The 27033-nt window shown below is 39.1% G+C and overlaps 1 long non-coding RNA gene across 1 annotated transcript in view; it reads left to right on the top strand.

The window, feature by feature from the left end:
• LOC142594613 (uncharacterized) overlaps positions 1-27033 on the top strand; it is a 108718-nt gene that overhangs the window by 32555 nt on the left and 49130 nt on the right. The window contains exon 2 of the long non-coding RNA XR_012831512.1: positions 24868-24940. This is a non-coding gene — a long non-coding RNA (uncharacterized LOC142594613). The remainder of the gene's footprint in view (positions 1-24867; positions 24941-27033) is intronic.

Raw genomic sequence — 27033 nt, 5'->3', positions numbered from 1 at the left:
TCACAGCAGTGAAAATGCAGCAGCGGCGTATCTTAATATGTGTCAAGATAATGTTCACAATTAAACCACTTAAAAAATTTGTATGAGAATAAGTTTTGCAACTGCTAGTGCTGTTCTGTAATCTTAACAGTTATGCAAATACATGTGTGAAAAACAAAACCAAAAATTACCACAATTTTTTTTTTTCCCTCCAAGTAAAATCAGCAAGACTTACACTTAATCAGTCCTGCTTATGAGCACGCTACCTCTGCTGTCCACAACCCTAGCCCTGTGGATCTGAAATGCGTGCCTTTGTACCATGTGAGGTAGCAGCGTGTGGAGAGGTGCGTTGCCAGAGACCAGGCTGGTACAACATGTGCTGGAACTTTCAAACAGGCTGTGAAGTGGCTCTCGGGAAACTTAGGTGTATCTGGACCGACAGGAACCATGTCGGTGACCTCTGAAGTTACAGGCTTCATTAGAATATTCTGCAGTGTGTTTTGTATATCCTATTTAAAGCTCTACAGAAGTATGTCTACAAAGTTGTATGGCACAGTGTTACCACAGCTAAATGCTAAGTAGCTATCTTTAAAAAAAAAAAAAAAAAATCAAAAATCAAAAACATCATTGCCGCTGGGAAGACTGGGGCTGTAGAAACCCACACTAGCTTCAACTTAGTTCTGTAGCTAAAACTTTCAACAGTCTACTGAATTTGGAGTTGTGGTTCACTAGGGCGGCAATATTGAGCTTCCCAGCTCCAGTAAAATTGGAGGCAATGCACCTTCTTCCTATCTCTGGAAAAGATACGGATCACATCTTAATAAAAAAATAGCAGAATGATTCACATAAACTATTTTTCTACATCCTTGGGAGGCCATTTACTGGTGCTAAGCTCTAGTTATGTGCCAGTTATGTCACCTGTTTAACTCCATTTTCCTTTTTTTTGGTGGATAATTTAGCAACAAGAAATCTCAGTGAAAACAGGACAAAAAAATTCTCAGTGAAAACGGGAATGAAGACACTTCCCAAACATTGCAATGGTCTCAACTGTTGTAAGACGACAAAGGGTTTTTTTAACACTCTCCTTCAATAGGAAGTGTTCTGTGAGACCAGGCAGTGTCTCTCAACTGGTAATGCAGTTTTGTTTCAGAACTTTACTCATTCTGTAAGGTTTTCCTCATGCTGTTAATAGAACAGATTTGCAGGTGTGGAGGGAATATAAGGACAGTATAGTTTTTTTCCTTGCTACTCTAACATTTAATGTCTCTCACTTCCATAGTTAAGAACTTTTTATCCAGGAAAAGATACCCTATCAGCTTCCCAGAAGATAAACCAGAAATAAGCCCAATTGCAATTCTCTGCTTTGAAGTGAATCCAAGAAAGTTTCTGATACAAGTCACTAATAATAGATGCTTTAGAAGAATTTAGGAATAATACTTTTATTGACCAATGATAAATAAATCCCAGAGGAGACCTCCCATAGCAGAAGCTGCCTGACCAAACTTGGGAATTAATTGATCTACACATAATGTAAAGAATTAATTAAATTTTGATATAATTATGTTGTCAAGGGATATCAAATCAGTGATCAAACATGTGCAAGTGACTTTTAAAATTAAATTAATAGCCCCCCCCTTTTTTGGAGATAAAGTTCAGAGTATCATTTAGTCACTTGTACTGTTTTATTCCAATTAGAAGGTTAATTAGAGCATTTTCTTCTATCCAGATTATATACTCAGCTCCCTTCCCTTGTAGGTGTTTCATCACCTAAAAATTTAGTTGCTTGTCCCTCGCAAATTTGCTCAACATACCTCATGTAAACGACGAGGCTATTTTTGCTGTTGCGGAGAAGTGTTAAATGTCTCCAAAGAGTGATCCACGAAAAGCTCATCTACTGCAGAAGCAGCCACCTAAGACCAGGCAGTGGGAAGCATTGAACCACAGAAGATTTGGTATCTGCTGGTGGATGGAAGGGCCACTAGCCTCCCCAGCCCTGTTGGTGCATGTTTAGGCATGCCTTGTAAGTACAGGCAGAATTTATAGACTGAAGAGGAAGACATGCCTGAGATTATGTAGTTGGAGTTTGGATAATCCCGATTGCTTTCGTGGGGTTGAGGGTTGGGTAGCTGTAATCCATTCTAATCCTAATTTACTGTGGGTCTTGTCCTCCTGTGCATTTAAGGAGAGAAGGAAACCTAACCCCAGCTAACCTAGGACTGGGGTAGTGAATGGAGGAAATGCAGTGATCACTGTGCCTTCTTCCCTCCAGCCCTGCCCTATTTTGTGCATCGCTTGAGGCTTGTAGGCTTCGAGGTGCTAGCAGATTTTAGGAACGTGACTGGTTACTCCAGAAGGCTGGGAAATTGTGTGTGAGTGCCTCCCTCCTTTGGTTGGGACTGTGAGGGAATTGCCAGCCTTTCTGGGTCAGAAGGGGAGTGACTGGAGTCCAGTCTGCAGTTGCTAATTCCCAGTTAGCTCTACAGTCCTTAGCAATGTGGCATGGCTATAGGACAGGGACAAAAGGTGGTGTGTTCTCAGTTTGTGATTTCAGGTTATCTGCTGTCACTGTAGGCTAGTACCAAAAGGGACATCCTTGTAGCTATCTTCTCAATGACTTTAACACACAAGCCCTGGTGATCACACAGCATGATGGAGAGTCCAATTAGAAGCATTGTTACAGCAGAAAGTTATTTGGGGGGTGTGTGGGAGGGAGTAGTTTTCTGTTAGACCGACTGATCTGCCTTGCACTTCTCCTCTCCCTCCCCACTCCCCTGTGGTGCAGCCACAGGGTCACGGGCTCTGAGGCAAGTGAGGAATAGCCAAGCAACCAGGAGAGCAAGTGGGGCTGTGTCAGTGGTGGCAATCTCCAGTTAACTGAGTTCGATGCGGAGTGAAAATCTCTTGCTTTTCAGTTCTTAAACCCCATAGCTGCATCTTTTCTCTATGTGCTCTGTATTTTCCTTTGTGTTTGAGGTGGCTGGTTAACTTAGCTGAAATAGCCTTGAGGTACCCAGAACAGTTTGGATTTTAAAGCATTTGTTCAGCTTCAGCTTTAGGATTTTGTAATAGTTTGGGTTTGGGCTGCTAGCTGGAAACGTACTCTCCAGTGCATTTCCCAACATTTTAACCTGTGTGAGTCATTTTAGGTTAGGCAGCCTTCCTCTTCTCCTCAGCCTTCATCTCCATCCTACGCTGTGGACTTCCCATGGGTATTGTCGGGTGTTGGCGTAGGTGTCTGCCCGCAGCTCTCTGGGTGACCTCGCCAGTAGCTCCTCGGCTCCCTTGGTTGGATCCCTTTCTCCTGCAGAAAGCCGGGAGGGGCAAAAGCCCAGTTGCTCTCCCCCCGAGCTTCCAAGGCAAAAGACTGGGCTGTATGTCTAATACCTCTCACTAATAATGATGCTTCAGATCTATTATTTATTTTTCTAGGATCTTTTAAGTAAAGTCTACTGTGAGTATTTGGTATACTGTGCTAGCCTGAATTTTGTCTAGTATGGAAGTTCTGTATTTTTGTCGACTGTGCTGTGAATACTTAAACTGTGTTTATTCCTTCTGCCTTTTTAATGTGTTAGAGTGGGAAGACACAATCTCGTACTTCTATGTAATGTTTTTGAGCAGCTTTTATTGCTTTTTCTTGTTCTTCGAAGTATGTATCTGAGAGAATGGAAGGTACTTTATTTTTTCTGTGAGCTATTTTAAATGATTAGCCAGTGGTGTTTTCTGTACACACACACAAATGCACACACATATATATACAGACACATGTATGTGTATGCACACACACACATATAAACAAACATATGAGCATACTAGACCAAACTCTTTAAGAAATTGGTTTTCTTCCATATTCTCTTCCTGCTTCACTTTCTAAAAAATAGTAGCCTCAAAGGTTTTAACCCAGTTGTATCCATTGTCTGCATTCTCATCAAATGCAACGTTTGCCTAAGTGTTAAGGTATCAGCCTGCCCCATTTCCTCTTCAGAGAAGTATTCTTCACACCTACAGCATTCTTCTATTTTTCATACCAGAAATGTTTGCATCAATATTAAACCTTTGCTGAGTCACTGCTGACCTGTGTTTCTGTAACGCTTTATTTACAATGTGGTTCTCTCTTTTGATATAAAATGTCAACATGTATACGGGACGGGTTAATTTATTTGGAGAAAGTCATGACATCACTTAAAGAAAGGCTAGGCTGTCAGCTGAGAATATGGTTTAACATAATCCTTACCTGTTATGATTATGCTGGAAGTAATTTGTAGCTTGTTATAATGAAAACAGTATGTTGAACTGAATTAAAGATTATCTCTGCTACAGGGAGGAATTTCACCACATAAAAATCTTAGCACGTGGTAGGGTTTTTTTTTTTTCTTCTGAGACTGAATTAAATATTGCAATAATCAGAAGGCTATTGCTTCAAATAAGAAGTTGAGGTAGTTGGGGAGGAGTGCATTAACTCTTTATGTGATGCATTCGTGTTTCAGTATATCCGCTAATGCTATTGCACGGTTTTTGGCCTTTAAAATATTTGATAAATAAGACTTACATTCAGTGCTGCTTTACATCACCTGATCACACTGCAACCAGCTGTGTGCAAAGAAATTCATAAATGGGTCCTCCACCTGAAGTATAGTTGAAGAAACTGTCCAATATAGAGGTACCTGTTCTTGTCTGGCAAATCGCACAGATTACACAGTGCTGTTTTAATTAGTCCCTCTGGTATGCTGAAATACCAGAGCTGGTATGCTGAGCTTGTAATACCTCATTGCTTGTGACAAAACTGTGGTGTTTAGGAGGAGGTAGAAAATGCTGAATATATAATCTTCATTTGTAATCACATCAGGTGTATCAATATAAACATCTAGGTTTTCACTCTTTTTTTGCATACGTTGATGGTTTTCCCCTTTTGCTGAATAATTATTAATGGGCTTTTCTTAAATTCCCTTCCCTTCATCTCCCTTGATGACCAGACTGTATTGAGAGGAACTGTTATAGATGTTTAATCTTCTACGTCTTCATCCTTAGGCGTTACAGGGCGTTATTGAATGACAAAGTGAGTTAGTAACTATGGTAGCCACTGTACTGTATTCCTTGTGACGGTGAAGCATACTGCAAGAAAGACCTTTTTGACTTAGCGTAATTTGTTGGTAACTTCCTTGCTTTGTTAATTTTTGCCCTCTTGCTCTCCAAGTCATAGAGGAATAGTTAGTTACACTTCATGTGTGAGAGGGAGCGAGGACTGGCTGATGTGTGTGCTACTGTTGTGCAGGCTCAGTGGGCAAAGGGGTGGCTGGAGGGTGGTTCCTTTCGGTGGTCTGCAGAGAGCGGAGGAACACCTCTTTGGCACCAGCAGCAGCAGCAGCTGTCCAGGACTGTCTGGCCTTGTCGCTCTCTGGAGAAGGAAGAAAGTGCAACAGGCTGACAAATAATTTCATTAACAATTAATTTGTGTATTACTCCCGATTTTCTTAGCGCTTCTGACACAGCAAATATGACCCTTATTTGATAAGGAGGGAGTGCCTTATTTTGAGCTACAGGAAAACTATACTGTCATCCCTTGCTAGAAAGTAAGTTTGTGTTCACAGCAAGTACTGCATTTGCTTATTGTATGTTATGTAAGGTCTCCTTTTAACTTGATATGTGTGATATTTCACAGGAACACTGGAATATTGTTATTTTTCAGAATGCACTGTCAGGCAATGCAAATAATATCAGTTCTCAAAATCCCAGTTTATAGGAACATAGTATTTTCTGAAATAGGCTTTTTTATAAATGATGATGAAGTGGTGACACAAATCAATAAAGCTAGGGGATTTTCAAAGCAGAGACAAGTCTGAAACATCTCTCCTTCAGTCTTCCTGTTGTGCACTGGTACTAGCTTCTGCTCAAGCCTTAGTTTTAGTGTCGGTTCTAATTCTTCTGAATTTATCTGACAGATTTATCTCTGTCAACCACAGGATTTGTATGCCATCTCATAGTTTAGTTTCTGATGTCTGTACTTAACTGATTTGTTTCCTATCTGCCTAGTCCATCTTTTCATTTTTGGTAAAATGTATTTATCTTGTTATTATGATTAAATGGAGGGAGTTGCTAAGGAATCAGATCTGGATCCTTTATTACATTTTAGCATTGTTCCTTGGAAACCTGATTATATCTTGCAAATTAGAGTAACATCTCAAAGGTAATAAATCCTGCATAGCTTGTTAAATATCCCATTTTTTGTTTCTAGATTCGTACTGAAACAGAATGATACTATTCCAAACTTTGCTGAGTGTGAAGTGCTCTGCTGTTGCTCTGTGTGTTCACTAGTAACTGAGCATTTGCCATACTAGGACAGAATTATTTTGTCTCAAAGAGTTTACATTCAGAGTATGATTTCATAACTGTCAGTTAAATAATAGCTTTTTGTTAATGGTATTTAAATATTTATCATCTCTCAAAAGAAACAGTTGTGAAAACGCAAGGGAAATACTTTTCTAGACAAATTCAAATCCATGTCTGTTAAGCCTCTGTATATCTTCCATTTTCAACTACATGGCTGCTACCTGCTTTTTATTATTTGGTGGGCTATAAAATTCACTTTTGTGTCTGATGAATTGAAAATGTGCAGCATATATGTATATTTTGTTACTGCTGACAATTGGATTAGATCTTTGCTAGTAATACTTGCTTCTAAGAGTTTATGGTGTAGATCCATTTGCATTTACGAAATAGTTTTAATTGGTGTTTCTGACTGGGAAGTGTTCGGAGAATGTATGTGTTTTTTTCTCCTTCTGTCCTGGCTGCTGAATACCTTACAGCTTTACTCTCATGCGAGCAACCTTCATTAATAGAGTTCTTTTGACAGTCTCCACTCTGAGATGTTTCTTGACATTTCTCAATATTTTTGTCTGGTGAAGCTCTTGTTGCTACTGACAGTGAGACACTGAGATGGAGACAGTGTAGAGAGCTCTATGACCTAATATCAGATGCCTTTAGACACAATGCATTTTCAGTCATCTCTAGATGAAAATCTTGAAAATAAAAGTGTTGGTTTGTTTTTTTTTTTAAAAAAAAAAACTCGCACCCCGCCACCTCCCCCACCCCCCATTTCAGATTTTGGCTTCTTATCATCAGTAGTGACACAGCTGATCAGTGTAGGAAAGTAAATATATGATGTGGATGCCTCTGACAGGAGAGATTGAATTCAGTGACCGAAAAGGACCATTTCTTCAGCAAATCAAATATACTTCGGTGATGCTTACTTGAAATTTAGGCTTGTGATGAAAGCTAAGAACACTGGGCAGGAGTAATCATTCCTGTTGGCAAGGAACAGGAGACCAAGGTAATGAACTAAAAGAGATGATTAAGTAGTTAGACACAAAAAAAGATGCATATTTATGGAGGAAACAGGAGTGAAAGTATGAGTAAACAGAGCACACAAGCATGAACTATAAAGGAAGGAAATTCCTGCAATAAGACAGTGGACCCAGGAGTGTTTCCAAGCCGGGTTCATATACCAGCTACCTCCTGACCTGTATTAGATGGGAACGAAACATGCACCAGCTCTTTCACCTTGATTTCCACGCTGAGGAAACTGGTGAAAGTGCTGGAACTTTTGTGAGTGTGGTTGGCCCCCACTATGAGTGATGTATGGACAAGCACCTACCTGCTGCTGCTCACTGACAGAGGTATGGGAATACTTAACCTAACCTAGCCCTCGGAGCTGTAGAGAGATCTTGAGGTAGGGAATGCTTTGGCACAGCAATTGCTGTGTAGCTGCATTTGCCTCTATGGGTTGTTGGCCCAAAGGGGACTTATATGTGATGTGGCAACAGTGCCGACACCCCAGAATAAGCAAAACATCCCTATGCTGGGCCAGCACTAGCAAAGTGAAAATCAGAGAAGTACGAAGAAGCAAGTAAATGAAGAATTGTTTTTGCTCCATTGAGGGATCTAAGATAGGTTGCCCTCTGTACACAAGCAAGCTTCCAGCAGTTTCTGAAAACAGATTTGACAGCTGCATATTTTGCAATTAAATCAGAACTTCCAAGTGTCATGTAGTGAAACTGAAGATTAAAGTTGGGAGACATGCTACTTCTTCACTTGTTGAGCTTCCAAAAAAAAAAAATGTTACCTTTATTTTTTAATGTAAATTTCAGTAGTTTGAATACAGATGTTCAAAGCAATAGTTGTTCATAATGAGCATCATTCAATTATTTTTTTTTGTCTCTAATCTCCCCTTTAAAATGAGTGTGATAGATGCAAGGTGCTTTCCTGCTGCTGGGGCATGCCTAGCTGGAGGAGCAGATGTACCACGTGGAGAGTCACGACTTCAGGCAGCAAACTCCTCTTGTGCAGTTTTTTTAGTTATTGGAACTCACGGCAGCCTAAAGTTTACTCTAATTTATACCCCTAGGATATGTTTCTTAGTGCAATGTAGCAAAAGATTAGCAGCCTGGGGGATTTCTGCCCTGGCTTTCATATACTCCCATCCCTGCTGCTGGGCAATGCCTGGGGTGGGAGAAGGCTGCTTGTCAGTTTTGTTCAAGGTGAGCATTCCCGGGCTTTAACAGCGTTGTCCTGCAGCAAGAAGAGTTTTCAGCTGCCTACTTGCCTTAGAAATCTGTCCATTATCTGTTATTTGAACTCCATGTCAGGATCAGGCCATATTTTAGTTTCTGCCCTGGAGGGCTAGCAATTCTGGTGTTCGTGCATCACTTCAGTGTATCGTGTGTATATTGTAGGCTCTCACCATTCTGAAATTGTGTGCTGTTGGTCCATCAAGAGTTGCTAGTTAGAGAAGATCGGTGGAAAAACCTCGTGTGTGTTTCAGTTTCCAAGATTGCCTGAACCCTTGGTATATAATTAATTACCACAACATTTGAGATCCTATGTCAGGGCTTGTACTAGGAAAAGAGGAGACAAAGGATTAAATGACTGGAAGAGGAAAACTTATTTCCTCCTCTTCTCCACGTGGCTTGTTTTGGTTTGTTTTTATGTTATGGTCAAGAAAATTATTCTCTTATACACTTAATATCTGTCTGCTTTTAATCAATAGTGCATGGGATGGCTAAATATAGGAATGCACATGCAATATTTATGTTGCTTTAAGACAAAGATATGCTCTTAACGTGGCCTGATATGAAAAGAAGAGCTTTTGTGTCAGGATAGGTCTTTTGGCCAGAATCCCTATTGCTTTTTCAAAGTCTGTAATCACTATGTCTGCCGCCCTGAGTATTAATGATGTTTACAGGTACCTCGTATTTCCCTTTTTCCCTTTCCATTTGGGATTAAACTGGTCCCGTATAAGTATATACTATGTCTTGATAAACAATGGTGCTGCAATATGTAAAGCAGTACTCATTTCATATATAATGTTCAAAATCTCAGTCCTTTTTCTGGGAGGTTGCCTTTCTTAGTAAACTGTTGACTCTTAATTCTTGACCACTGACTGAGCCTGCATTTTCTCTCCCAATAATCTCCCCGGCTGTACTTCTGTTGTTCTGAAGAGCCAATAAGTAATGAATGGCAGACAATGTCTTGCAGGGCTCAACCACCTGCTGTCAAAGTAGGTCACTGGAGAAACTGTGGCTTTTTGCGAGAACGTCCTCTATAAATCAGGGCCACAGTAGGAAAAGGTGAAACCTGAAGTCAGTGGAGTTCTGCAGCAGCTCTGGAGAGGGATTTAGCTGACATAGACTTTGATGCAGTACTGATCAAAACGTGTGGAAAGCTGAGCATCAGAGATCATGGGGAATTCTCTGTTTCTACTTGCCCAGTAAGATCTTAACCACAATACAGGCACTCTTTGAGGTGAAGAAGATCCCCTTGTTATTTTGAAACTGCTTATAGTTGCGACTATAATGTCACATGGTAATACCACCACTTTAATAAGGGGGTTTCTTTCTTTGGTTTGCTTTCTGCAGGCATAGTTAGGGTCTCTGCTTGTGTGTTGCACACAAGTCAACTCACCCATTCTCTCCTTCAAACTGGATGGGGTCAATATGACTGTTAGACTGCAAATATTTTGATAAGGGCTGTTTTGACAACATGCAAAAATACTTCCTGCAAAGGATAAAACAGTTGAAGATAGGAAAAAAAAATCTAATTTCCTTGCGACTTAATAGGATAGAAATTTTAAACCCTTGATTAAAATTTCTATCTTGCTCTGTTTCTAAGCATTTTTCTTACTTTCTCTTTTCTCTGCGTCTTTGAGAGGAGGAAACTTAGAAGATGGGAATCCAAAGCTGAAAAAAAATTATTAAAAACAATGCACTAAAAATATTCAAAGGTTTTAAAAGAAGACATTTTAATGAAATAAGCATCGTATCATTGGTAATTGCTTTTACTTCAGGAAGTTTCCCTTGAAAAATTTCAGTGTTCTCCGTATGTTGAAATGAATGTGGGTATCCTGCAGTGAAGTAATTTGGAGTTTCTGCTCTCTTTTTTTCACGTTTGCCTTTCCCAATCTCAACAGGATTTTCCTGAAAACAATACATTGACTTGTTTTTTTTCCTGTCTTTTGTGACTATGTTAGTGTTCTAGCATAGTATCTGAGATTGGGTGGAATTGACTCAGAGTGGCGTCTGGCCAGTAGTCTCTAGTGCAGGCGACATTTCAGGGAAATTAGAAATCTCTCCTTTTTAAAGCTCTTCTGTGTGTAACTATCTTAAGTTATTTACTGATGTTTTCAGGGAACTTAATACTGTAAGAGATGCTTTAGTGTTAATTGCACTAAATTGTAGTTCTTTCAGATTATATTGGTTGTTTTATTGTTGTATATTGATGTTTAGGATAATTGTGATGTAGACTGCCATTAGCATGCTTGGTCATCAGGGAGTCATAGAGGTCCTGAAGTAAATAACTAGTATCTTGCATCCTTTTTCTGTTGCTGTAACAAGATAACATAACCTTTTCTGGCCGGTGTTTTTTTGAATAGATGTTTGACCCATATGTCATGTAACCGCAAACCAAAAACCTAATCCTGCAAACACCACAGCATGCATGAAACTCGCTCAGATAAGCATTTTTACTGACACGGAGATTGCTGAGGTGAATAGTGACTTATTTGCATGTAGTAAGAAATCCATGAGCAGAATCGTTGGCTCTCAGAAGTGTGAAGATGTCCGACAGTTATGCTTTAAAATCTGTTTTATCTTTGTATAAAGAATTACGTCAGGAGAAAGCACTCCTATGTGCCTTACCAGAAACAATAAGAATTCTCTAAAGCATTTCTTTTCAAAGGCTTTCAGAAGTCTTTCTTACTATGCAGAGTATGCCTCTTCTCATGTCTAGACTAATTTTCAGAGGTCTTGACTGGGCTGTTCAGTCTGACATGCACCACAGGAGTCTATTAAATAAAATATACATAGATTAAAGTTTCTATGAAATTACCTTTTAAAAATTATTTTATTTCTTCATCAGTAGGTCCTGCATCAATAATACAAAATTGTCTTTTAAAAATGTTTATTTTTCCACACTGATACTTTCTGCTTTTCGTTAGATTAGCCTAGTTTAATACCCTGTCTCTCATGCACTAACAAAAAATATTGCATCATTTGGCTGGAACTACATTGGCAGCTATTTAGGAGTTATTCCTATTAGGAGTTACTCAGTTTCTAATTTATGCAAATATTTCTACTGATCGTTCAACAAAGCTGTAACTTTGTATCTCAACATCCAAATTTGTCTGTTAAATATCAGGTACTATTCTGTGGAAACTTCACTGTACTTTCAGGAAAATATAATTTCCATATACTCATCTGTAATGCGTTCCTAAGTGGCTAGATCTACATGGTGTAGAGGTTCAGCATGCTTTGGTTTCAAACTCTGAATGTGGGCAACCTTGCCAAACACCACCTGCGATATTAATTTAATTGGTAATACTGAGTATTTTCACTGGGATGTCATGAATGTCCTAAAATAGATGGGAGACCTAGTTTATAGTCCACTGCTCAGTGTCTGAGTGGCCAGCTGATTATTCCGTATGGAGAACTTCAACGGGTATGTGTGGCATGAGTAGTTTTAGGAAATCTTAACTGCCTGTGCTGTTGCTTTGATGCAAAATGTAAGACAATAAACTGAAGGAAGTAATTCTGATCTTGCGGGTTTTGCTTTTGATCTTCTGAACAAATTTAAATTTACTGTAGATTGATCAAAGTTAGGAGACTCAAGCCAAAAGTATCACTGAAGTGATGTCCCTAGCAAACCTCGTAAAATAGCACTTGTAAAATTTTGGAGTGCTCCTCCTGTAGTTTCTTGTTTCCTTTTTATGGCCATTAATGACACTGTATTGTTTCTGGTTTGCAGGTTATTATCCCACCTGACATTTGCATGAATTTGAAGGGAGTTAGGCTCTTTGACGTAGGCACAGGCTCTGTGTTGGGCCTATGCTTTATTTTTTTCTTACGCTGATAGTTTTGATATATAAGATTCTAAAGATTAAAAGGTAAAGTGGTGAGGTCAGTCAGAAGGGATGAGTGGGACTTAGTGACTAGAAATGGAAGTATTGATGATAATTGAATCGGTTCAAGTGTGTTGTGATTTAAAAAAACCCTTTCTTTCATTCTAACATCAAATCCAAACAGTGCTCAGATATAGATAATGCAGTATTCTTGAGACATTAATTGAAAGATCAAGCACCATAAGGCAGCAGTGCAAACTTCCTTAATTTAGTCTTGTAGCTGTGTATCATCCCTGGCCTGTACGGGTAATTTACTGTAAATCACTTTAATTCTTGTCCTTCCTGATAACTCTGTACCACATTGTCAATTTGAAACACTGCCTGCTCATTTTTGCTTGCAAACTGCAACGTTCCTTTTACCATGTATACAAAGATTTCAGTATGTATTTGTTTACATGCAAACTGTATGCCTTATTTGCAAATGTATCTTGGCATATGTATTTTCCAGCTAGGAATGTGAGTGGATTATGCTGGTAGAACTTTACAAGAGGTACATGCATTTGTATTCAAATAAAAGTAACTTTTGAAATCTTCTTGAAATCATGCCGCTTTGCTGCATGGAGATTCCATGTTAGAAATAAAAAAAATACACTTCTGTTTTACCAGATTTATGGACTCTGAAATTTTAATATATAAATACTATTTACGTAGATCCCAAGTGCAAACATCAGGAGATGGTTGTCCTGGTTTTCAAATTACTTTTTGTCAGAAAAAGTCAAGCGTGCACTCAGTCAAAAGTGTGTGTATTTTATATTCCATGTGGCATAGACCAAGAACTTAACCAGAATTGTGCCTGATTTTTATCTACAATTTCTGTGAAGCATAACCTTTTCCATTATCAAAACCAAAAGGGCCAAACCGATACATTCACATCTAGCTAATGAGTGCATGTGGCACAGAGGACAGAAAACCATCTTTACAGCCCAGGGTAAATTGTACTACTGCAGATTAATAAAATGCTGATTAATACTGCAGATTAATAAAACGCAGCTGTGTATGAGATGGGTCATCATGAGGCTTGGCATAACTGGCTGCACGTTGGCTTTTTCATCCCTTCAGTTGTAAAGTAAAATACATGCACTTAAACCACCTTGGAGTCTTTTTTTTCCCCATTGCTGGGCAGTTAGCTAACTGTGAAGAGTATCTACCCCTTGTTGTAAGCTACTCAGCTTGGCTGACCAGCAGTAACATGCTAGGTCATGTCAATTCAGTTGTTTCTGGTCCATACCTTCCTTCAGTGATGCATGAAAGTACTCTGAAAACATAATTATCTAGAAAGTGTATATATATTTAATCTGTAGAAGTGATGTTGTGAGTTATATTAGTCTACAATTTCTATGAGGTAACGCTCGAGGCTTTTCACAGCTACTCTCTTTCATTTTAGCGCAGCACTGTTAACTGACACTGACTTTTACACCACGAGGTACTAGCAGAAGTCATCCCACCTGCCTTAGATATTTGAGAGCTTTTTCCCTTACCAGTAATACATTCATCTGTGGAGGACAGCTCGTACTACAGACCTAAATGGGAAATGGTTAAGGTATACATGTGATAATGGGCAAAAAAGAGAAGCCAAGTTAAGTATAACTAGGATATTTATTTTCTGAGAAGAAGTGGTAGTGTGTTGCTTGACTAGAATGCTTGCTTTATTTACAGAAAAAAGACTCCCGTGTTGCTTGGAAGAAAGTGTATTTTTTTGGAATGTGACTGCAAAACATGTATGGCATTTCTAAGGCAATTAAGAGATCCTGAGCTTTAAGGGAAAGTAATTCATGTTCTGTCTAGTTCTAGTGATGTTCATGGTCCAGGCAAACTTTTCACAAAGATAGGAGTAGCCTTAGGAGTATTTGATTGCGACTGTGAAATTAACACTGTGATGTGAGTAGCTACAATGTACCCTTGTGTAGGAACTGCCAAGCTATTTGCTTGGTACCAGTGAGCTCCTTTGTCCATCATTATTCTTTGAATTTGTATGCCTGCATTTTTAGATTTTATTTTTATGTGAGCTGTCATTTTCAGTATGATCTGAATTTTAGAAGAAGAAGAGCATTCAAATTATAAATTCAGAATCCTGAAAACATTTTTCAGGAGAATATATCAGTGTAAACATGAGCTTTGGTAGAAGTGGTTATAACTGAGCAGCTTTTGCTCTGGCAACTAAGAGCAAGTATGTGTGGGAGGAGGTGGCCTAACACCTAGAGGCTTATCTAGATGGGATCACCACAAAAAGGCACTTTCAGCGGCAGCTGAGGACATGATGATGAGAGCAAGCAGTGGGGAGGTCACCCCCATGTCAAGGTGGGTGGAGGTTTGGCCTTTCTGGGTATCTTCTGTGTGGCTCCCTGGCAGGCTAATGCAATTACATGGTAGAGAAGTAGCCATCTATAACCATCCATTTAGAAATGGCTTTGGAGTGCAGGCACAAACATTGGGCGTGGAGTAACAGGAGTAGCCTTGTTACTGTGCACTGTGTAGTTCATCTGTTTGCTGCTAGTGTTCGGAGGTGTATATTTAGGATTAAGAATCAGAGAGTCTCAGTTGCTAATTCAGCTCTGAGAGCCCCCAGTGTCTGCTCTCAGACAGGGCATGCTAGTCTTTATCTCGATATGCAAATATTTAAAATGAGAAGAACATCTGTTAACATCATAGGATGTTGTGTAGATGATTTAATGGTTGTAGCAGTCTGAATTAGGTAAAGTGCTGTGATAATGCCACTAAGATGGCCCTAAGCCACCAGTATGATGCAGCTGTGAAAAAGGCAAATATGTCTCTACGATGCATTAGACATGATATTTTTGTAGAGAGAGGGAGAGATGCTAATAGCGTTTCACAAAGCCTTCCTGAGACCTCATTTGGAATATTGTGTCCAATGCTCTTCCCTTACAGTGAAAAGATGGACTTAAATTGGAACAGGTGCAAAGACAGACTACTAGGCTGATCAGAGTTACAGAGTATTTATCTTTCAAAGGGCGAATTAGAAAGCTTTTGTTGTTTAGCTTAGACAAATGAAGGTTGAAAAGGGATGAAGTTATTCTTTGTAAATCAATTTATGAGTAAACAACGGCAATGAAGAACTGTTTCAGCTAAAGTATAACCAATTTTTCTGGTATTGATATTATAAATTAGTCCTGAATGTATTTAGACAAGAAATTATAAGAACTTTCCTCACCATTTCTTCTGAACGGGACAGTGGGGCAAAGAACCTGAACAGTTTTAAGCCTGAATTTAGTAAGCTGCACAGGAGATTTTATTCTGGAATGACTATAGAAAATTAAGTTATGAGATGAGTCTTTGGATTTGAAGTATTGAGGTCTCTAAGAGGTCTGAAGAGAGGCTGAAATTCTTTGGTTTCATTGTATTTATTTGGCACTAACAATGTGCTTCAGCATTTCCAGTGGCTGCTTGTGGATAAGAAGTATGTTTTTTCTGCTCTTCTCCGAAACCCTTTAATAACTACTTATTCTACTTGTCCCCTCTTCTACCCCCCATCTTCTCACATTCACCATGGAACCAATTAAAAGATCTAGGATCAGGAATGGGTGGCTCCCTCTGGGGAAACAGAGGATAAAATAGGTCTTTTTATCCCCTTTTGTTGTGTGATGCATGGTCCACTTCCTGTGATCGTTTAGGAGAAGTTGTTACTTGGCAATTGTTAAAAAAATACACAGCTATTGTGAAGACATAGGATATAGACAGTGTCCCCAAGCTCCGTCTCTCCCTCTATGGGACTCTATAATTACAGCCTTTCCTACGGCTGTTTTGCCTTTTGTAGGGTATTGAGAAGCATTTTGTGGGTTTAGGGCACATGGAGCGGATATACTATGGAAACTTCAGAACTGAACATTCATCGCGTGGTTGCCTGCGGTTGCACATCCATCCCAAAGGGACCATCCCATGTCTCTGAACGATGCAGAGGCACACACTGAAGTGCCGTGTTGGTGATCCAGACGAGGTGTTGCATTCTTTCTGCTACTCAAACTTTGCTGTTTGGTGCGGAGAAGTCTTTTTGTCATGTTGTCTGAAGAATGTATGTATTTGTCTTCTCCTATGCCCCAGAAGGATTGTTTTCAGTAAGCGATGCCTTGCAGTTTGGTTATCGCTCTGCCTTTGCATTTGCAGCATTTCTGTGAGAAAGTGGACTTCCAGGGAAGTCAGCATGTCATCAAAGACCTCAGACTGAAAGGGGAAATACGGAAGGAAAATGAGATGTGAAATTGTTTCACAGGCTCTAACTTTGGTATTGAATTAAGTAACCAGAATGTGGTCAGGAAGTAGAGGATGATAAAGAGCAGTGCTTCCATTAGGTTGTCTTGTTTTTCAGAAGGTCGCGCAGCCTGAGAGACATGTAGTGTTTATAACACATTCATGGCTTAGCTGCTTCCTGGTAAGTGTGCAACAGGAGGAAGTGGTGTTCTTAAATTAGTAAGTGAAACAGCAGCTGGTAAAGGATGGGCTACAGCTTTCTAGATTTTATTCTGGACAGGATTTAAAGAGAAAGTTTCTTTTCACCGTTTCATTGGAGGGCCAGATTAGAAAGTAAAATCTAACTTCTTACATTATTGGATTTTTTAGGCTCAGGCCATATTGTGCCACCAAACATTCAGCTGACTATGAAAAGGGCTCTGTGCTTTAGGAGGCTGTGGTCATAATAAAAAATTGATTCTTATAGGGAACCACTATAATATAGACCTGAATATTTATAAAACACATTGTTAGGCAGCGGAGAACACTTACGAAAGTGAGCTAAGTAAGATATTATTCCTGCTTCTACCAATAACTTGCCATGTGGTTTTATACATATTATTTGAAAAGGAGACAAATGATTTTAAATAGCTCATGAATTTTATAATGCGGGCCAGTTGAGTGTCACTTTTGATTTTTCCCATAAAAAGACTGTAACTGCCAGTTAGGATGAATTCTGTTTCGAAAATGAGTTGAGTGCATGAACATATACTTTTTAACTTTGCTGACTAAATTTAATAGCCAGTCTTTCAAAAATTTTAGCCATAATATTTGTAGAATAGTAGACAGTTAAAAAATGGATGTGATTTATAATTTACTTTGAGATCAAACATGAAAAACATGTTAGGGAATACATTTTAATGGAAGGGGCTTATACTGTGGTAAACTTCTTTCCTGTTCAACACCTTACAGATCGTCAGTCTGGGAAGAAAAAAAAGCACGGAGACCTTGTCTTTCATGGACAGCTGTGTGACAGCAACTGCGCTGTTTATATTTAAACCATTGGATTATCTCTAATACCTTCAGATGGTCTGAAGCGAACTTCTAGCAATGCCCTTCATGATGAGTTCCTATAATTAATGGTTCCTGAAACTACCAGGCCTCCAGCACTTCCTCTCTCCTGCAGCTCTCTGAAGTGTGAAGCTCAAGGATCAAAGAAATGTTAACTGTATTGGCTTTAGGCTGTACAAAGTATAAACCCAGATCACTTGTTTGCTGAAAAGTTCTAGGACTCGGCTGTGTGAGAAAGTTAACTAGCATCAGCCAGACTATAACTGCTATAGCTGTAACACTAAAATCCTCTTATTCTAGTAAGAAAGATGTTTCGAGGTGATGAAGGTTGTTAAGCCAAAGCACTATTTATTACAAAAAAAAAAACCCACCCCAGTCCCCTTCATGGAAGATTAAAACCAGTGCAGTGTAGGATTCTGTCACCGTTATACTGGTAAATTTTCCGTGCTGGGAAACCATTAGATGGTAAGAATCGTTATTTTCCTTCAGTTGTGCGGGTCCTTGGGAGGCACAGGCACTTGTTGATGTGATGAGGTGAGGCTGTTGGATACAGCCAGTAGCACAGGATGGGGCAATTCTTGGCTTCGTACAGGACATTTGTGGGGGCAAATGATGGACCTTCGTTTGTAAAAGGTCCTCTTGACCTTTCTGGCAAGGAGCTATGTGTGGGTGAACGAAGCGTCTTTTTCATGTCACTGGTGATGGAAACTAGAATGTAAACACTGTGGTATGAGGGATGCCAGGAGCTTGCGGAGCAGGAAGAGAAAATAAACAGAGAAGAAGGGTTCCCTAAAGTGAGTGGAGGGAAATACTAAAATTCATTTTATGTCTTTTTGGTCAGTTTACCAGTGTGTGTTTTTTTTGGGTTTTTGGTTTTTTTTTTTTTTAATTCAACATCAATCTACTAGTAATAGTCACAGACATTTATGTTACTGTTACCCTAACTAACAATGCTGATGAACAGGAGAGACTGAGAGTGCCAACTTTTGAAAAATGTCTAGGATCACCAGTGATAATTGGCTTCTGTATGAGTTGCAGCCATTGGATTATGTAGGTTTTGAAGCCTAGTTCCAAGGGTGTAATTCATATTAACAGCCCTGCTTCCTCCATGGGATGTGACAGTGGTGGATTTGCAGGGTCAGGCCGTACTGATGACTGAATCTCATTCTACCTTTAACACCAGCAGGCAGTATACCAAACTGAAGAACGAGAGCTAGTACAACATTAAATATATTGGTGTAACTTTTTGAGGCCTCTTCAGAAGAAGTAAGAATAAATACTATCTTACATTATCCTGACAGGTACCTTTTAATGTTGAGTGCTTATCAGCAAGATGCAAGTATTTTGAATATTTTTATTTCCCTGTTGGATTTGGGGTCAAATAAAGATAATTAGATACCACTTTCAGCATTAAAGCGTATTTAACACAGTGGAACACTGCGAACGTTCCTCAACAAAGTAATGAGTGATTTGTTTGTAAATGGTACGTTCATTGATAATATTGCCTTTATACTTAGTTTTTATATATCGGACACACAAAACGTTTGTTGAAAGGCTGCCTTGTTCTGGCGTACGTAAATATTATCCATCATTTGTTACTTAAATACAAAAAGTAACTTCAGTCTACTGTCTTTATTTTGGATAAATCAGAGAGTTATTTTTTTCTTTTTGATTTCAATATTGGAAGAATCAAGGTGTAATAGAAATTCCTCTTTAGCAGACACCTTCTAGCACTGAATCATTCATCTGTAAAGTATGCTCTTACTAAATGGCCACTCAGTAGTACAGTAGCAGCATAGGAGGGATATGTGCTTTCTTCACTGAATCTACATCATTTCAGTGGAGGTTGAGATTTTTAAATTGAGAACGAGATTCAGTTGCACAGGTTTTATTAAAGGCTGTGAGAATCCTAGAGCTTAACCTCGCAGGCTGTATGTGAAAATTTCACCCTGAAGAGAGGCTGCCTCCCTTCCCCTCCTGAGTGAGCATTCCTGCTCTTTCACACGCGCACGCAAACACACACATGCACCGGTCAGCCTACTGAGTATTTCAGTGTGTGGCACATTGAGGGATTTGGGAACAGACCTCATTAGTTGTTTGGGAGGAGTAGGATTTTGGATGGCAGCAGAGGACAAAGGTAGGACAAAGAGAGATCTGAGACCACTGTTCTGTTGTCACCCTGAAGGGATGGGGTTGCATGAGGAGCCTGGATCTGCTGCTCTGTTAGAGAAAACGAGTGATGTGACTACTGTTTTATCATCATGAGAAGGGAAAGTATAGTGTCTCAGAGGAAAAAAATGAAGAAAAGCTATGTGACCTTTTGCACTATTTAGAAATAGTGCAAATGCTATCCTTGGGAAGGAAACGCAAAGCTTAAGGACAGAGAAATTTACCCGCATGTGAAGCAAAATGGCATGTTAAGTGTGCCGTGAAAATGTGACACAGTGTGTATTTGAATGAGGTGGGGCTGGAAGAAGAGGGAATAATACTGAGAATAAGCTGAGGATGACAATTAACAACAGATCCAGTTTTAAATCCAGTGTGACCCTTCAAGATTTTTATTTTTCCAGAACTTCTGTCTTCTGGGCAATCAACACACAGGTTACACCAAACAAGATTATAAATCTTAGGAACCTAATTGCAAAAATATCGTGAAAAATTAATCTAAAGTTTTCACTTACACCAATTTAGTATTTTCTTTCACATTCACCTCTCTGATACACCAGTCATGAATTGTATTAAAGCTAAGGAAAAGCTCCTGCAGCATTTGCAGCACATGTGGGTTGTGCCCCCAAAGTAGTGATTATACTGTGCAGAAAGATGACTGCATTCTTCATTATTTGAAACTTGGGTTGTATTTCACTGAGGAAATTACGGGGAGGAGGAAGGAACACACGTAGGGAGATGAATGGAAGAGGAGGAGTTGTGTGAGATAGGAGAACGTCTAAAATATGGGAAAAGAAAAAAATAGGTAGAAAGGCAGATTATTGGGAGAGCTGACAGGTTTAGGATACTGATATGTAAATCCATGTTAGGAACAATCCTACGGCTAGCTGTTAGTTTTCATTGATACCAAGAAGCTGAGATCACCTAATCTATATTAAGGTCTGTGTTACCTCTTCTTTTCAAAAGATGCCTGTTACAAATAAGGGTGATATTATGAGGTAATCCAAAGAACTATTTTTGTGTATTCACATGTGGGAAGAATATTCTCAATAAAATTCTCATCTTATTTGAATTTATTATATAATTCTGACTTCTGTTTGTGTTGATTTAGTTCATATTCCATTGATACAAACTATTGTTACCAAGCCAAATATTGAAACTATTCTAAAAATAGGACGTATGCAATAAATCAGATGCCTTTTAATTTGCTTTATTATTTTACATCTTGGTGGAATCAACCTCTCCCAACCGTATAAAATCATCTTAAATTCAGCCTTAACCCCCTTAAGCCCCTCCTCCACAAAAAGGGGGGCTGTTTGAGACAAGTCAGGAAGATGTCTTTGGTTGGTTTGTACTTTCTGGCAAAAATAGGTGAAGGTGTGCTATCATCTATTTCCTTCCAGTGGAATAAAGATAAGCACACTTCTCCTTGGTAAACAATGCCAAGAAAACCCTGTTCTTAATTAAAAAACATTCCTCTCTCCTCCCCCCAATACTTAATATATTTGACTGAATCAAGGGCTGTTTTGTCTTCAGAAAGAATGGCTTAGGGAAGTACTAGTACCTCTGTATTAACTGAAATGTAGAATGAGTTTAGATTGAGATTTAGACTATCTAACTTTATTTGGGTTCTTTGTAGAATGATTTTTTTAAAAAGAATTTAAAAGAGTAGATGGTGTTAATCTAACATCAAGACTGAAGTACCTACATTCAACAAAGCCTTCATACAGCTGCCTTGACATCTAAATATATAGGTGTCTATCTTTTTCAGTAGCGAGGGATTTAAGTGCCTAAAATTCTGCTTCTGCACAGACAGCAGTGCTGGTTTGGCTTGTCTTCTGCCCAAGTCCTTCTGGGATCCTGAAATTGTTCCTGCTCATTAGCCCTTGTACAGATCTCTTTAACGCTCATCATTGGAAGTGAGTTCAGCACAAAGCGTAGCAGCCATGACTATGGCATACTAATCACAAAGACTGTGTAGGAACCAGGAAAGGAAATACGGAAAAGATAGGGAGTTGGTTGTTGAGAATAAATCTGAAAATTTCTGGGCCAAGAGGCAAACACAGGAGGCTTGAGTGGGACAGTAAAGCAGTGGGAAGAACATTGGAAGGTGAAAAGCAGTACGGAAGAGCTAACAGATCTGCGAAGGGGACAGAAAGCTGAGAGATGATGCTGAGATTAAAAGGAAAGCTGGTATGTGAGAGCTGGAAGCTAATGGGAAATGGGATTCTGGTTGAGGGGAGGGAGCAATATATCGTATAATGAAGTTGATGAGAACGAAGCAGTTACTCTAAAGAGGCAGGGAAACAGGACTGAGATCAGAAATAGGAGACTGAGCCTGATGACAAGGGGTGTGATGGGGGTGGTGGCACATGTCCCTAGGATTGGCAATGGTACAGCTCGGATGAGAAGGAGAGGTGGCCAAGTTTTGAGGGAGACTCTGGGTGTCTGTACTGAACAAGGCAGAGCTTCTCCTTTTCAACGGTTACTGTCTTTAAAAGAGCTGGAAATTAAACCAAGCTCAGAAAGCTGTCCTGAAGCATGTTGTTAGAGTTACAAACAAGTACTGCAAAGCTAGGAAGGTGAAGAATTAAGGTTGCCTAGAACATGTCAGCTGAGCTCCCTTGGACATACACATTTTGGTATAGTTTTAAATTATATGATCTCAGAATTGAATGGTCCTTTCTACTGGACTGGAAGAGTACAAAGGCTGTGCAGCAAAGAAGATGGGTCTTTGAAAACTTGCTTTCATTTGTTGTAGAAACTTTAAGACAGGTAGTGAATGGGGCAATACGCTACAAGAAAGGAAAGATGCGTCACCTACTTAAGGCAGATGAATACAGCTTCCCCAGAAAATTGAAGTATTATATAAGGCTAGGTACTGTGATAAATGAATTTTAGGAATCTCTGGTTGAACACTATAAAGTTTGTAATGCTCCTAATTCAAAAGTTCTGTTCTGTAAGTTCACAGTCTGTGGGGATTGTACGACATACCTCGCAGGGGACTGTAATGCAATCTGTTGTTATCTGTGCTGTGACCATATGTAATTCAGTTAATGTGCAGATTTTCAGTACTGTCTTTTCTTCTAGCTACTGTATTCACTGAATGAGGCCAGGGTCCTGTGGAAAAACATTGCATGTCATCACCTAATAAAAAGCCAGGCAGACTAGATATGAACAAGGGGGCCCAATTAACTCCAAATACTTAAAAAATAAAAATTGGGGCTTCTGAAGTGCTTTCCTTAAAAATTTGTTAGTTTCCACCTCACTGGACACTGTTCTTATTTTAAGATTTTGGGGTTGTGAGGATGTTAGCGTTTATATATAGCTTGTTGACTTTTGGGATTTTTTTAAAAGCATGCTTTCCATATATTTATCTTGGATGCACAATGTGAAAAGAAAACTTAAAAACTAGGAAGCGCAATGTCGTGGTTTAACCCCATCCAGCAACTAAGCAACACACAGCCGCTCACTCGCTCACCCCAGGTGGGATGGAGGAGAGAATCAGAAGAGTAAAAGTGAGAAAACTCGTGGGTTGAGATAAAAACAGTTTAACAGCTAAAGCAAAAGTAGTGCACACAAGCAAAGCAACACAAGGAATTCATTCACTACTTCCCATCAGCAGGTAGGTGTTCAGCCATTCCCAGGAAAGCAGGGCTCCATCACATGTAACGGTGACTTCGGAAGACAAATGCCATCACTCCAGACATCCTCCGTTCCTCCTTCTTCCCCCAGCTTTATATGCTAAGCATGACGTCATATGATGTGGAATATCCCTTTGGTCAGTTGGGATCAACTGTCCCCGCTGTGTCCCCTCCCAGCTTCTTGTGCACCCCCAGCCTGCTCGCTGGTGGGGTGAGAAGCAGAAAAGGCCTTGGCCCTGTGTAAGCACTGCTCAGCAATAACGAAAATATCTCTGCATTATCAACACTGTTTCCAGCACAAATTGAAAACATAGCCTCATACTAGCTACTATGAAGAAGATTAACTCTAACCCAGCCAAAACCAGCACACACAATTACAGTCAGTTTTTTAATCTCCATTGACTTCTGGTGAAATCTTCTTTGAAGAACGTACCTTGCTTACTTTTTCAATTATGCGTTTACTTGTGTGATGGAGAAGACGAAAAATAATTTTCTTCGATGTAACTGTAACTGTATTTTAGGGGAGCTAATTCCATCTTTGTTTTTTTTCTAATCTGGTTATATTCTGACCATGGTCAAAAGTGAAGCTGCGATTGCTATTGAAAGAGGCTAGTTTCAGTGGTTGTGTCATATCAAATGCACTGCTTTTCTAATCTGTTATTGTTAGATGGACTGCTTTAAATTAGATGGTCTAATTCTGGAAAATTTGAATATGTGCAGGTGGACTTTTGTGTCGGCAAAGCCACACTTACTTAATTGGAGCGCCATATGTCTACAAAAATTGATTCCATATGGTTGAATAGCACATTTTGAAAATGTTTCTTTAATTCATACTAGTGCCAGGAGAAAGTGGAATAACTTTATTTTTTGAGCTCCTCCTTAACTAAGTGACAGTGCACCTGTACACAAACCTTCTTTCAGTTTTTAAAGTGGTAGTTGAATATGTAGGATTTTCTTGTTACATGTTAACAGTTTTAAGGTAGCTTAAATCTGTGGCTAACAAAGCCTTAACTGTCTTGCTGTCTGTTTGTACTCCTAAAAACAAGTGATGAAATATACCTAAATCATGCAATCCCACCTTCTGCTATGTTGAATTTACATGAGGTTTCTCACAGAAAACTCTTTCATTTAAGGTTGTGCTGGGTCTAAAGAAATATGTATATGTAGAACTGGTCAAACAAAACCCAGTCTTTTTTCAGGGAAAAAAAGCTTTGAGTTTGCTTCTGGTTAAGCAAATGATGGGAAATAACCCTGTTAGAAAAGCTGGATATCTGAATTTTTAAATTGCTGAGAATTTGGGGCCATAAGAGTTGATATAATCAAGAGATGAACTTATGAGGAGTTATGTAACTTTTTTCTTTGTTTTTTTGTTGTACACAGGTACCTAAGGATAAAACTGGCCTGAAGGGAAAATCTGGGGAAAACTGGGGAGCTTGACTGTTCTTGCACCTGAGTAAGTGAATGCTTAGCTGGAGATCAGCTTTACAAAATGTCCAAACTGTTAAATATTTTTCAGCATCTCTGTGCCTAATTGCAGTCTGTAGCTTGAGACAATACCGTGGCTTTTGAATTGAAAAAAACCCTAGCAGTACTAGGGCTAGCTAAAGGGAATGTTGTATAGAGCTTCAGTGCTTTGCAGTAGGTTTGCTTTTTATTGCTACCCTTAAGCCTCCATAAAATTTAACATAGATTATATTCTGGATTTCTTGGTATTCTGGTGTTTTGCCTTTTCAGTTATTTATATTGAGACTAATTCTGAGTTTGAATGACACCTCTGTTTCTTAAACTCAACCTTGCTGGTTTGTGATCAGAATAAGGCACTGAGATTCAGCAGGACTGAAGTCCTAAGAAGCGGTCACGTTAAGTATGAGGTCATCAGAAGACTGAGAAGACAACTGTGTGGTGGCCTAATATGGTTGTCTTGGAAAGGGTGAATGCTCAGTTCACATTGGAGACAAAAGCTATTGTCTCAGTTGGGCTTGCTTCCATTAAAATAGTTGGACTAGCTTCCATTAAAATAGGACAAGGACAGCTTTTCTTCATCAGCTTTGATGGGCATGTGGCAGACACTCCTAGGCAGTCCCAAACAGCCTACACAGGTTGCTGAAAAGGCAAGAAGAATATTTTTCAGTTATCCACCTAGCTTCCTTTCCTGTCAATCCAAGCATTAGCCTGGTTACAATAAATTATTTTATATGTCAAAAAGGTACTTTGTTGTATTATTGAACGTATTTATTTATTCATACATATTCATACATGAAATGTATGTAATATTAATGAGCAGATAAGTATAGTATAGCATCTACTGGTAACGTATTTTTAATCATTGGCAAGTTAATTGAGTTTTCTGAAACAATTGCCAGAGCTGGAGCTTTTCTTCCTGCTGGCATTTATCATGCTAAAAGAGTTATGTTTAATTTTGGAAGACTTCAGTAAGTTGAATATCCTTACTGGTATCTACATTAAATTTTACAAACTCTACTTATCAGCTGAGAGTCTCTCGATTTAATCTCGTCTAATCTGGTTATCAGTGCATTTTATTCCGAATCTGTGCTGTGGTTCAATCATATTCTTGTACTGAATGTATGAACTTATGTATGGATCTGTCTAAGTTCTGGTTCCTGCAAGTATTGTGCCTTGTCATACTTGCACTCATATTGTGCATTGTTTTAGGAATTAAGTCTGTTGACTAGCGAACAGGTGTAAGGTTTATTAAAGGAGAGAAGTTCAGTATTCTTAAATGATAATGGCATGTTTTGAAATAAAAATTGGCTCAACAGCTCTGTTTTAAATCCAGCAGGGACCTTTGAGAGAGGTTTTTACCTTGTTTCTTTTAACTTCTGTACTAACACGCAGCAAATGTTTTCATTTATTTCCTGTGTTATCAGTCCTACTCTGCATATTTTAGTCTATTGCTTTTGACAGTGATGAAAGACAGGTATTTCCTGACCTTTTGTATTTTGGGTGCTACATAAGCTCAGCTGTTCATTTTGGGAATATTTTCTTCTCCTGTATTGTTCCCGTTTCCGCATTTGGAAGGCAGTACTAGAAATTCCAGGTGCAATTGCAGTCTTCTTGGAATTATAGTTTAAATTTAGTGCTTGTGTGCATGAGACAGGAGTTTGTCCATAACAAAAGAAAGGTGGTCATTCTGCTGGGCTTGAGGATTTGTAGGCGTAGTGACTTCTGCCTTGACAAAGATACCGTGTCAGTGTTACGTTTCTTTTTAATTTAAAATTGTCCTTAATCGTTGTTTGAGGAAGACAGAAGTCAAGAACTATTGAACTAAGAGATGGGGATAATCCAATTAAATTGTGTAGTCTATTCCTTTATGAATATAGGATTGATCTCTTCTCTAATTTAGGTGTTTTATTGAGTTTATTATTTGCCAGTTATTGTAGTTACTGCATCACCTACAGATTTTCTCATTCAGACTTGAAATTGAGTACCCCGGGGCAAGATTTTCTCAGTTAAGCATGGAAATGAACTGGCCTTGTTTTGGAGAGCATCCTGCATGTAGCAGTTCTTGTGCCTGGTGTTCTGGAA

The sequence above is a fragment of the Pelecanus crispus genome, chromosome 1 (genome assembly GCF_030463565.1).
Source record: "Pelecanus crispus isolate bPelCri1 chromosome 1, bPelCri1.pri, whole genome shotgun sequence".
Taxonomy (NCBI): Eukaryota; Metazoa; Chordata; class Aves; order Pelecaniformes; family Pelecanidae; genus Pelecanus; species Pelecanus crispus.
The sequence above is the reverse complement of the archived record's forward strand: the minus strand, read 5'-3'. Positions and strand labels throughout refer to the sequence as shown.